Here is an 11,746-nt window from a genome sequence, read left to right on the forward strand (position 1 = left end):
TTAAGATCCTTGATCCATTTTGAGTTAATCTTGGTATAGGGTGATCTACATGGATCAAGTTTCAGTTTTTTGCAGACTGCTAACCAGTTTTCCCAGCAGTTTTTGTTGAAGAGGCTGCTATTTCTCCATCGTATATTTTTAGCTCCTTTGTCAAAGACAAGTTGGTTATAGTTATGTGGCTTCATATCTGGGTCCTCTATTCTGTTCCACTGGTCTTCATGTCTGTTTTTGTGCCAGTACCATGCTGTTTTTATTGTTATTGCTTTGTAATATAGTTTGAAGTCAGGTATTGTGATACCTCCAGCATTGTTCTTTTGACTGAGTATTGCCTTGGCTATTTGTGGCCTCTTGTGTTTCCATATAAATTTAACAGTAGATTTTTCAATCTCTTTAATGAATGTCATTGGAATTTTGATGGGAATTGCATTAAACATGTAGATTACTTTTGGGTGTATTGACATTTTTACTATGCTGATTCTACCAATCCATGAGCATGGGAGATCTCTCCACTTTCTATAGTCTTCCTCAATCTCTTTCTTCAGAAGTGTGTAGTTTTCCTTGTAGAGGTCTTTCACATCTTTTGTTAGGTTTACACCTAGGTATTTGATTTTTTTTGAGGTTATTGTAAATGGAATTGTTCTCATGCATTCTTTTTCAGTTTGCTCATTGTTAGTGTATAGAAATGCTAATGATTTTTCTATGTTGATTTTATATCTTGCTACCTTGCTATAGCTATTGATGAAGTCTAGAAGCTTCTGAATAGAGTTTTTTAGGTCTTTAAGGTATAGGATCATGTCTTCTGCAAATAGGGATATTTTGACAGTTTCTTTACCTATTTGTATTCCTTTTATTCCTTCTTCTTGCCTAATTGCTCTGGCTAGGAATTCCAGTACTATGTTGAATAGGAGTGGAGATAGTGGGCATCCTTGTCTGTAAACCACCATTTCAATGTGACTTCTATTTAGCTTGTGATTCTATGGACCAGAAATTTGGGCTCAGCTCAACCCATTGGTTCTTCTGAGGCTAGCAACCTTAGAAAGCTAGGATGGCTCATTTCTGCAACATGACCATGTTCTGGTTAGTCAGAATTCTGAAGCAGAGCAAATGATGAAGATGCTTTTGAGGCTCGAACATGGAATTTTCAAACTCATTTCTCCCATATTTTATGAGTCACAGCATGTTTCAAGGCCTTCTCAGATTTGATGGAAAGGGTGTAAAATCCATCTCCTGATGAGAGAACTTCTATAATATCATAAGGATGTTTTCATAGGAAGGAGAATAATATAGCCAGTTTTTCGACTCACCACACCCATTTCAAAATGAGGTCCAGAAAGTTATACTGAGTCAATTTTCAGCACTAGAAAGGGATCATTAAAATGTAGAAGTAGAAATAAGAGAGTATTTATGTGTTTCAAAGCATCAAAACATATAAGCAGGGATCTTTTGTTGGTGGTGACAGGGAGAAATGGAAAAAGCTGAGTGCTAAGGAAAATAAAGCATACTTTGAACTCCATTGTGTGGTTAGCTAGGCTAGGGTATAACGAGGGGTAATGAGGAGTGAAATTGAGAAAAAGAAAATTCAGGCAGAATTCCATGAAACTTCTAAGAGTAAAAATTATTATTCTATAGAGTAGTCTTGCAGACAAAGTGCATTGCCTAAGAATTTGAAGAGAGCCTGTAAAAACAAACTTTTTAATTCTATAAGGAAGAAACTTGCCTTACTCCTTTGCAAGGCTAGATTTGTTTAACTTTCTGCCTTGCTGTATGATGATGACTCTAATTTTAAAAGTATGCTATCCATTCCCCACCGTTTTTGCAGTCTTTGGATTGGCCCTAATTGGATCACGCCTGGTGTGTTATAACAGCATCCCTTTGGTTACCTGGTTTCTGTCACTTCTCTCTCCTACACAATTCTAAGAATTGAATTAGAAAAGTATCATCTTGGAATTGCAAATTCCTTTATAACTTAGTGTTTTATTGAGGCTATTATTAGTATTAGTATAAATCAGTAAACATTTACTCAGCTCCTATCATACACTAGGTCCTGGATACAAACTAGTTCTGTTATTTAAAACAGCATCATTCTAACTGCATAATTCCTTTTTAAAAGAATTTCATTTCAAAGAACGTTTTCATCTATTGTTTCATTGAGTCTCTGTGGATTGACAAAGCAGATGTTGTCGTCTTCTTTGTCTTGAAATATATGGGAATTACCAAGACAATATAGCAAGTTAGTCAACTATCTCGTTCCCTAAGCAAAAAACAGTTAAGACTACAAGGCCTAAGAAAGATGTTAAATATCAGAAGTCTTAACAGGAAGTGCACTGGACCTAGCAAAGAGGCTTCTTGTAGGACAAGTTGAATCAGACAGGGAATAAGAGGTTCATTTCAATCAGGGGACTCTGGTTTGCAGAAGCATGATAAGAGCAAAATACCAAGAGCAAGGCAGAATGAGGAAGTAAGGACTAAGAGTGTAAAATATTCAGTTAGATTCGAACCATGTTCTGAGGAAGAAGCAACCTATCAACAGAGCCTACCTAGGTTGAGTAACGCCACACAAGCCTTCCCCAGCCCTCATACCAGTGCATACCAGTGCATACCTTGTTGTTCTGCCGCCTTGGCACTGTCTTAAAGAACTTCTACCTTTTTACTCACTTACCTTGGTAAGTTCTTTTAGCAGCCCATGGCTCCACAGTTCCATAACATGGTTCTTCTTCATCCTGGAACATGTACTTTTCTAGAAACATAGAAGAATTAAAAAAAGATAATTTAAGACTATTATGACCAAACCAAGTTTTAACTTAAAAAAATAATTCTCAAGTGTGGTGTGCACAAGAAACAAACAAACAAACAAACAGGAAACAGGACAGGGAGATGTCTTGAGTGCTTTAGGAAAAATAAGATGTATTTGTTGATGACCTGTAGAAGTTTCCAAAGTACCAAATGAAAAGGATAAGATCTGCTTGCATCTATATGTCTCATATATGTTCAAATAAATTTTGCACATTAAAAGAAAGAGAGAAAGGAAGGCTCCTTGGGTTCTCCAGATTCTATGCAAATCACAGGAACTTGAGATCCACAATGAAAAACATTTCAAGGGGTCTCACAAAAAGAAGAGCCTCACAAGATCTGAAGTTTAGCAAGCATTTATTTTAGTATAACAGGATAAAGTAAGGAGAAATAGAAAAAAGGAGAGTGAAATAGATCCTGTTTCCCATATAGGAAATGGGAGCGAAGACTCAAAATGGTGGTCTTTATACTTTCTGAGATAAGGGAATGCACATGGTCATGTAGTCTAGCAACCCCTAACAACAAATGGATTTTGGGATAGCCTAATATAGCCAACACAGGTGCTGTTTATTATTCAGAAATATGGAGATGTGTCTAGGCTTATCCAAAATAGAGTGCTAATAGCTTTAGGACTTCCATTTGCCAGAAACACCCTTCATGTTTCAAATTTTCTATCTCTCTACCCATACAAACAGCCTTGAAGCTTCTTAACATCTCAAGGGAGAAGGCAGATGCAGATAGCTTTTTTAACTCCTTATCATTGTAACTTAACATCTAAAAAGAGAAGGCGAAGGGACACTAGCTTGAGGCTCTATCTTTTCAGTTTTTACTTCCTAACTTACTTTAATTTCTGAGTGTGGCAATTTTTTTTAATTTCTCTGTCACCTTATCTATCTTGCCTCAAATGTACCTTGTACTATTTATTCTATTTGAGCCATCCATTTCAAGTAATTAAATAACTAAACTTTCCTTCACTCAAAAAATACTTGTTCTGTGAACACAGAGCATCCTACCATGATCAACGTGCTGTTCCCTGTCAGCTTTCTCCCCACCTCCTAACTCTTTCTCAACTTCCACCTCCTCCAGGGAGCTCCCCCAGAGAATCTCTAGCTATACATATTTTAGACTGCATTAAAAAAAAAAAAACTTGTGTAGATTTTATAGGATCCTCATAGGGTTCAGTGGGCACAGTTACCTTTTTTTAATGAAAGATGTAATTTGACATTGAGATCCAAAGGGATTCCCCAGGTTCAAAACCAGAAGAGTCATTATTATGACTGAAGAATCAGAGGATATCCTTCTACAATTCACTAACATGATCCATTACAATTTCTTCTTCAGTGTCTATGGATGCTGCTATATTTCACTCTACATTCTTCTGTTAAGAAGTTTTTTTGTATTTTTCTTTTCTTTTTAGTGGTACTGGGGTTTGAACTCATATTGGAACATGTGCTGTCATTCCCTTCTTGACTGAAATGTGTCTTTGTTCCCCCAAATTGTATGCTAAAGTTGTAACTCCCAGTACTTCAGAGAGTAGCTGTGTTTGGGGATAAGGTCTTTTAAAATGAGGCTGTTAGAATAAAACCCAAAGCAATAGGACCAATGTCCTGATAATAAGAGACACCAGGAATATTCACATATAGCGAATTGGCACAGCAACAAGACAGCCATCTTCAAGACAAAGAGAGGCCTAGGGAGAAAAACCTGCCAACACCTTGATCTTGGACTTCCAACATCCAGAACTGTGAGAAAAGGAAATTTGATCAGGCTACTGTTATTTCATATTGCGCCCCTGCAGTTTAAGACTCTCAGGTCACCAAAGATAAAACCTGAGGAGTCCTTGCAATATTTAAATTCTTATTGTGTGCTAACAAAGTGTGTACGAGGAGTGCTGTATATGCTGTGTGACCACAATAACAAAGTGTGTTGCAAAGATAGAATTTCTTCCTTCCTGCTTGTCTTTTCACTTTCATCCTGGAAGCACAGGATTCCACCAGCAGGCTAGCTTCCAAAAGTAGAAACAGGAAGAATATATATGACAAAATGCTGGTAAGTCTCTTGGTGCCTATGTTTTCTATATTGTCTCCTGATCTCCTTTGAAGTACATCATTGACTTCTTTTTCCAGCCTTGAGAGGACTTGGTCATTGTCCTAAAAGAATGAGTTTTTGAAATACAGGGAACAGATGAGATATGGTGCAATGGCTCTTACCCTATCAAAACTCTGGCAAAGGATTTAGAGGGGAAATAACTCACATCAGTGCCACTCACACCTGCCAGATTTTCAGTGAGCTGATATGCCAAATATTTGACAGAATGATGATAAATGAACAATGAGAATGTTTAGAAAACATTAAAAAACTGCTTTATTCTGAGATCTGCTCAGCACACAGACGAAACACCATGATGGATTAGAGCCCCAGCGTTGAAAACAGAACATTACATAGCTGATTACACACCAGTGTAGCACAGTGGATAGAAGGACAGGCAAATTATTTTTTACGAATCTTGGAGATTCTGGGTCTAGTCTGAGTTGTCCTTCTGGTCTGACTTGATGCTCACCTGTGCATCCAGGCAGGTAAGAGAAACAAAAAGGAATTAAGAATTGTTTCACGGGGCTGGATCCATGTGAGAGCTCTTTGGAACTAATTCTGTAGATAGGAACTGGCCAAAATAAACTCTGACTTCCCTCCTTTCAATAACAAACTTCTTGGGTTGCACTAGAATGGAAATGGACCTCTGAACTGTATAGAAACCAAGAGCAGAGACATTCTTATGGATTTAAAATTAAAACTCAGATTTCCCCAGGTTCCAAAGACCAAATAATCCTGAGATGAGGAGGCAGAAATGGAGTGAAGGTGAAGACTAGCTTTCAACCTAGGACAAAGCAGAGAAAAAAATCTTTAATTAAAAATCCTATAAATGCCTATAAAACTTTCCTTTCCTCTCCTAGGTCACTGTTGAGTCCTAGAATGACTAGACGTTTGTCAGCTGAATTTACTTCTTTTCCTTTCTGGTTAGCATGCAGATGATAACAGGTAAGAGGGTACAGCAACCAGCCCCTGAAATCTAACATTCTTTCTGCTCTATAGACCTCATTAATATGGAAAAGACCATGGTGTCAGAGAGAGCCTTATGTTCTGAAGGGGAGGAAAATATGGAGCTGCCCTCTCTGCCTTAAAGCTTCAAAGTGCATATAAATAATTCAAAATGTAGATTAACTTGTTCATAAAGAACTTTTGGGAGAAATTCGGCATGCCAGGATGAATGGAAAAAGAAACTTTTTCTCAAAAAGAATCAGAAAACTTGGAAAGCACAGAGATTTATTTTTCAAATACATTTTCAAGAAAGAATTTTAAATCTTTGTAGGTGTTCTTATTATAAAAATAATGCATAATATTTGGTTGGATTTCATTACTTTTTAAAGATACATTTAATATAATTTATACATTACATGATGTATATATGTGTTGAAACATCACATAATGCCCAATTAATGTGTGTAATTTTTACTACACAGAATATGTATCAGTTTAAAATAAATTTAATAACAGAAAAGTAAAAAATTGAAATATTACAGAAGAATATAAACTCAAAATGTAATATGCTCTTCCCCCTGCTCTACCCTCTTCTCTGAATGCAACTCCCTTAGATAAGAACTGCTAACAATCTGATTGAAAGCATTGATAAATGTCTTTATGAGTTTGCAAATATATATCCCATACTTGACCAAATAATGGTAATTCAATCATACCATAGAGAATTCCTTGTTATATGTTCATTTAGCAGTTTATCAGGGACATTTTATAAAACAGAATATGTAAGTAGATCTCTCTCGTTATTTTTTAACATCCACATCACCTTTTAGTATATAAATTGTAGCCCCTTTATTTCATAATCCCTAAATATGAAAAATTAAGATTTCCAAAAATTTTGCCTTAAAAGACTATAAATAATGTACCTTAATAAACAAACATGCATTATACACTGTTTTCTCTTGTGGAACATATTCCTGAAAACCATAAATTTATAATGGAAGACTATTAGCAATTAAAATAGTCACATATGATTATAAATTATCCTCCAAAAGTTTATATTGAATTCATTTACTGTCCATGTTAGAATACAAGAATACCCAATTCTCCACCCAAATTGGGCAGTACCAGTTTGTTTTTTGCCAGTAGGACAGGTAAAAGACAACACCTCTGGATTTTTTTCTTTAGCAAAATTGAATATGTTTTGACATTATTTATATTTTCTATTTTGTGACTTTTCTTGTCTGTTCAAAAAATGTTTCCTTCTAATCATATTAATATGGGAGATCTCCTTTATTTTTTATTATTTCATATGCTATTGGAATACTATTCAGTCTTAAAAGGGCAGAAGCTCTGTCATTTGCAATGACATGGAGGACATTAGGTCAAACAAAATAAGCAAGGCACATATAGACACTGTGTGATCTCACTTGTTTGAAATTTAAAAAAGGTTGAACTCTTAGGAGAAAAAGATACAGTGGTGGTCACCATGGATGGATGGGAAGAATGGGGAGATGTTGGTTAAAGGATACAAAATTCCAGTTAAACAAGAATAAGTTCAAGAGGTTTGTTGTACGACATGGTGACTACAGTTAATGATAATGTATTATGCTTAAAAATATCTGAGAGTAAATTTTACTCACCATATATAAATGGGATAGTCCCTTACAATTAAAAAATTGGTAAGTAGTAAAAGTAGATTAGCTTCTTTCTTTATGAGTTCTAGATCTTTGTATCAGAAGTGGGAAAGTCTTCCCTACATCATCATTTTAATAATATCAGTTGTATCTTATTCTGCAGTTGATTATTGTGGTCACTTGTGTGCATGTGTGAGTGTGTGTGTGTGTGTGTATCATGTAGTAGTGAGGTTTGAACTCAGGGGATTTGCACTTTTAGGCAGGAGCACTATCACTTGAGCTATGCTTCCAGTCCATCTTGCTATGGTTATCTTAGAAATAGAGTCTTGCTTTTGGCCCAGACCAGCCTAGACCACTATCATATTTTAAGCTTCTTGTCATGGAATGACAGGCACACATCACCACACTAAGGTTTTTTCCACCTGGGTTGGCCTCAAACCATGATCCTCAATCTCAACCTCCCAAATAACTAAGATTAAAATTGTAACATTGGTGCCCAGCTTCTGTGGTTGCATTTTCTTAAAAATATTTCAACTTCTAATTTTCCTGGAATTTATTCTGGTTTTAGGTAGATATCCAACTCTTATTTTTAAAGACTATGTCACTCCTCAAATTGTTAGTGAGTGAGTAATCATCATTTCTCCCATGGTTTGAAACACTGTCTTTATTATACAATGAGTTCCAATAAATACTTTAATCTGTTTATTGGTTACTCTGCATCAATAGTTTATCTAGTCTTTTACTGGTACATTTTAATTACTGTAGCTTTATAAAATGATTTAAAATCTGATATGAAGATTTTCTCCCAATAATTCTTTCTTTCCATCATTTTCAACTCAGTCTCAGATCTAAAAAATACTTATGAAGTTTTTAAAAGGCATGTGTGATTCACATTGAGATTTCATTTACTGTAGAAATTAAGAATTTATATCATGACAGTATCAAGTCCTCCTATACAACAGTTTTTCTTCCCTATGTAAGGATTTTTTTTTTTCACAATCATGCCTTATCATTGTCTTGACTTTTTTTGTGGTACTGTGGTTTGAACTCAGGGCTTCATGCTTACTAGACAGGCACTTTTTTTAGCCACTCTACCAGCCTCCGTATCATTTTCTCAAAAGAGGTATTATGCATTTATTATTTTTTAATTTTCCTAAGTGGATTTCTATTGTTACTTCTTTAACTGGAAGGTTTTATTCAATCATTTTTGCTAATTAATTATTAACATTTGTATAATTGCTAACTAGTAGCCAGCTAAGTTTTAAAAATTTAACCAATGCTCTGTTGTGTTTTTTTCTCTCCATTTGTGCAGTCATAATATAATCTGCAAATAATCTGCCCTACTTGAGTGTGAACTCCATGAATGCAGCCCACCCAGTCACATGGTGGTGTGTCTTAAGAGCCTGAAGATAAGCCTGGCATTTACCAGGTCCTTAATCAATGTCATGGGACAAATGGATGAATTAATGATATTTCTTCTTCGTACCAGTACATCTCACATTTCTTCATTTGTCTTAAATATAATCAAGAGTAGCAGACACCATGGTTGTATTTCTGACTTCAGTTTCCAGTGCCTCCCTCTTCAACATGATACTTTTAGTTGCTACAAATATCTTTTCATGTGAATAAAACTTCTATCTATTCCTATTTCGCTAAGACTTCTTGAATCATCAATGAGCAATGAAAAATCCCAGTATCTTATTAGCATAGAAGACATTTTTTTTCCTTTGAGTAATTAATATCTTCGATATTATTAAAGCATTTAAAATATTGAATTGGCTTTGGATTCCTGGATGCAATCTCACTTGGCCATAGTGAATTATTCTTTTAGTGTACTGTTAGATTCTATATGCTAATATTTTATTTGGGATTTTTGTCAACATTTCTAAGTGAGATTGGTCTTTAGTTTTCTTTTTTGGTACTTTTTTGTACCAGTGTTACAGGTAGCAAGAAGTTTACTTTTTTTGTTTTGCAGAGCATTTTAAGTAGTGGCCAATCCTTTCTTACTTGGAGCTCTCCTCCCCCAATTCTGTAGGAGGAAGAACATTTGAGTAGAAATAATCCCTTTCCTGGGTTTAATGTATAATTCTGGTATCAAGATTTACCAGTCTTGGCAACTTTTTTGTAGCTTCTGCTGCTCTGGATAAGAAAACTTTTAAGGTGTATGTGTGTGTCCTTGTAGATATATCTATATAAATATTTGAGAACCTTTCTTTCCTCATTCGTACCAAATTTGAATTTCATCATATTTTCACTTTGTGTTCCACGTTTATTTTTATGACTCCTGTTGGTATAAACATGTCACATATTATTAAATATCTTGACCAAACACTGCTTTTGCTCTAAGTGATCAAACACTTAAACATTTAAACAAATATCCCCTGTTGAAGATTGTTCATTATTCCTGTAATAATTTTGAAACATTTTCAATTATTTGAGAAAGAGGTACTAGGTGAAATCAGAAGGGAGTAAAAGGTGCTGGAACAAAGCTGCCAAAAATAGGAAATCTGGCAAAGTCCTGTGAATTATGCTACTGCATACACAACAGGAACTCAATTTAATTGGGAATAATGAGCTTAATTGAATATCAGATTCTGTTACATAATTTGAAATGGATTTCTTACTAATTCACCTTTTAGGCAAAGTCAAAAATTTCTTTGGTGGACATGAAATTAGAACAAGTGAAGAAAGGTGTATAAACTGCAATAAAGACATTGCTAAGGAGACCAGACCATTTAAAAATCTATGGTTTGGCACAAACACCCCCCCGACAGTGTAAAGCTAACTCCTGGCATTCCATTAGCAAGAAAGCTGAGGTAGAGATAATGCATACAAAAATACATATATGATCTTATATCCATATGTATACATACACATAGATATAGAAAGAGAGAGAGTGAGACAGAGAGTATGATTATAACTGGGTCCATCAGAGGGGACCAGGAGGAAGATAAGAGAGTGAATCTTATCAAAATACATTGCATCCACGTATGAAGATAGCACAACAAATTTGCACTGAATGCTGTTGAATAATAGGGGAACAGGATGATAGAGAACAAGTAAGTAACAGAGAGGGTTAATCAGATTAAAGTACAATATATACATGTATAAATACCAAGGTGAAACCCCACTAACAATCAATGTACAATTTTTTTAAATGAAGGCTAAGAAGGTAAACAGGTCCTGTCTGGGGTTGGTTCCAGTGGGACAGGGGAGGAGGGTAAACTGAAGGTGAAGGAGGGCACACATGGTGGATGTACTTTGTATACATGTATGACAATAAAACAATGAGAACAGTTGAAATTGTTATAAGAAGAAAGGGGTGATAGGATATAAGGGAGAACAATGAAGGGGTGAAACTAATTAAGACATATCATAAGCACATATGTAAATGTTACAATGATACCCCTGTACTACTAATAAAAATGTAAAAATGAGAAAAGAAAGCTGAGGTGTTGGTAAATACAACAGTATTTTTTGTTGCTATAATATCATTATTCAGTATTTTTAAAAATCTGAACTCTGGATAATTTCTGTTTAAAATATTTCCAAAGACTTATATAGTACATTAAAGGTTCGACTAACATTGAGTGTATTCCTCTAAAAGTATCCTTCATTGTTAAAGACCCTTCCAGTGTATCTTACAATTTTTATTTCAAGTACTTGTGCTATCAATTAGGTTGAGCAAATCATATTATTTGTTTTATTTTTTTCCCAGAGCTGATTTGATTTTTTCTTCACTTGGAGAATGCCAGAGGAGTTTAAGAAAAGTAGAAGGACATGGAAGGAGGGCTGGGGAGGACAGTTATATCCTGAGTGACAAGGACAATAGAAGCATCTTTTTTCCCCCCTCATGAAGCACTCTTGGTAGACCTGTTCTAGTCACCAGGAATACCAAGCTCTTGGAAGCTTGCAATTTCCAGCCCCACCCCCTTAACTTCTTGAGAGGATGGAGGGGCTAGAGATTGAGGTCATCACCAGTGACCAATGATTTCATTAATCATGCCTCCGTAATGGAACCTCCACAAAGACCCCACCTGGTAGGGTTGTCAGAACTCATCAGTTAGTGAGCACATCCACTGCTGGGAGTGTGGTACACCTCAACTTCACAGAGAAAGAAACTCCTGCATGTAGGCACTTCTGAACCTCACCTATGTACCTCCTCACCTGGATGTTCACTGTGCCCTTTGTAATAAACTGTAAAGTTTCTCCATGAGTTCTGTGTGCTATTTGATGTTAGGGGAATCTCTATCTGTAGTCAGTCAATCAGAATTATGGGTAGCTGA

This window comes from Castor canadensis, chromosome 9 (genome assembly GCF_047511655.1).
Source record: "Castor canadensis chromosome 9, mCasCan1.hap1v2, whole genome shotgun sequence".
Lineage (NCBI taxonomy): Eukaryota > Metazoa > Chordata > Mammalia > Rodentia > Castoridae > Castor > Castor canadensis.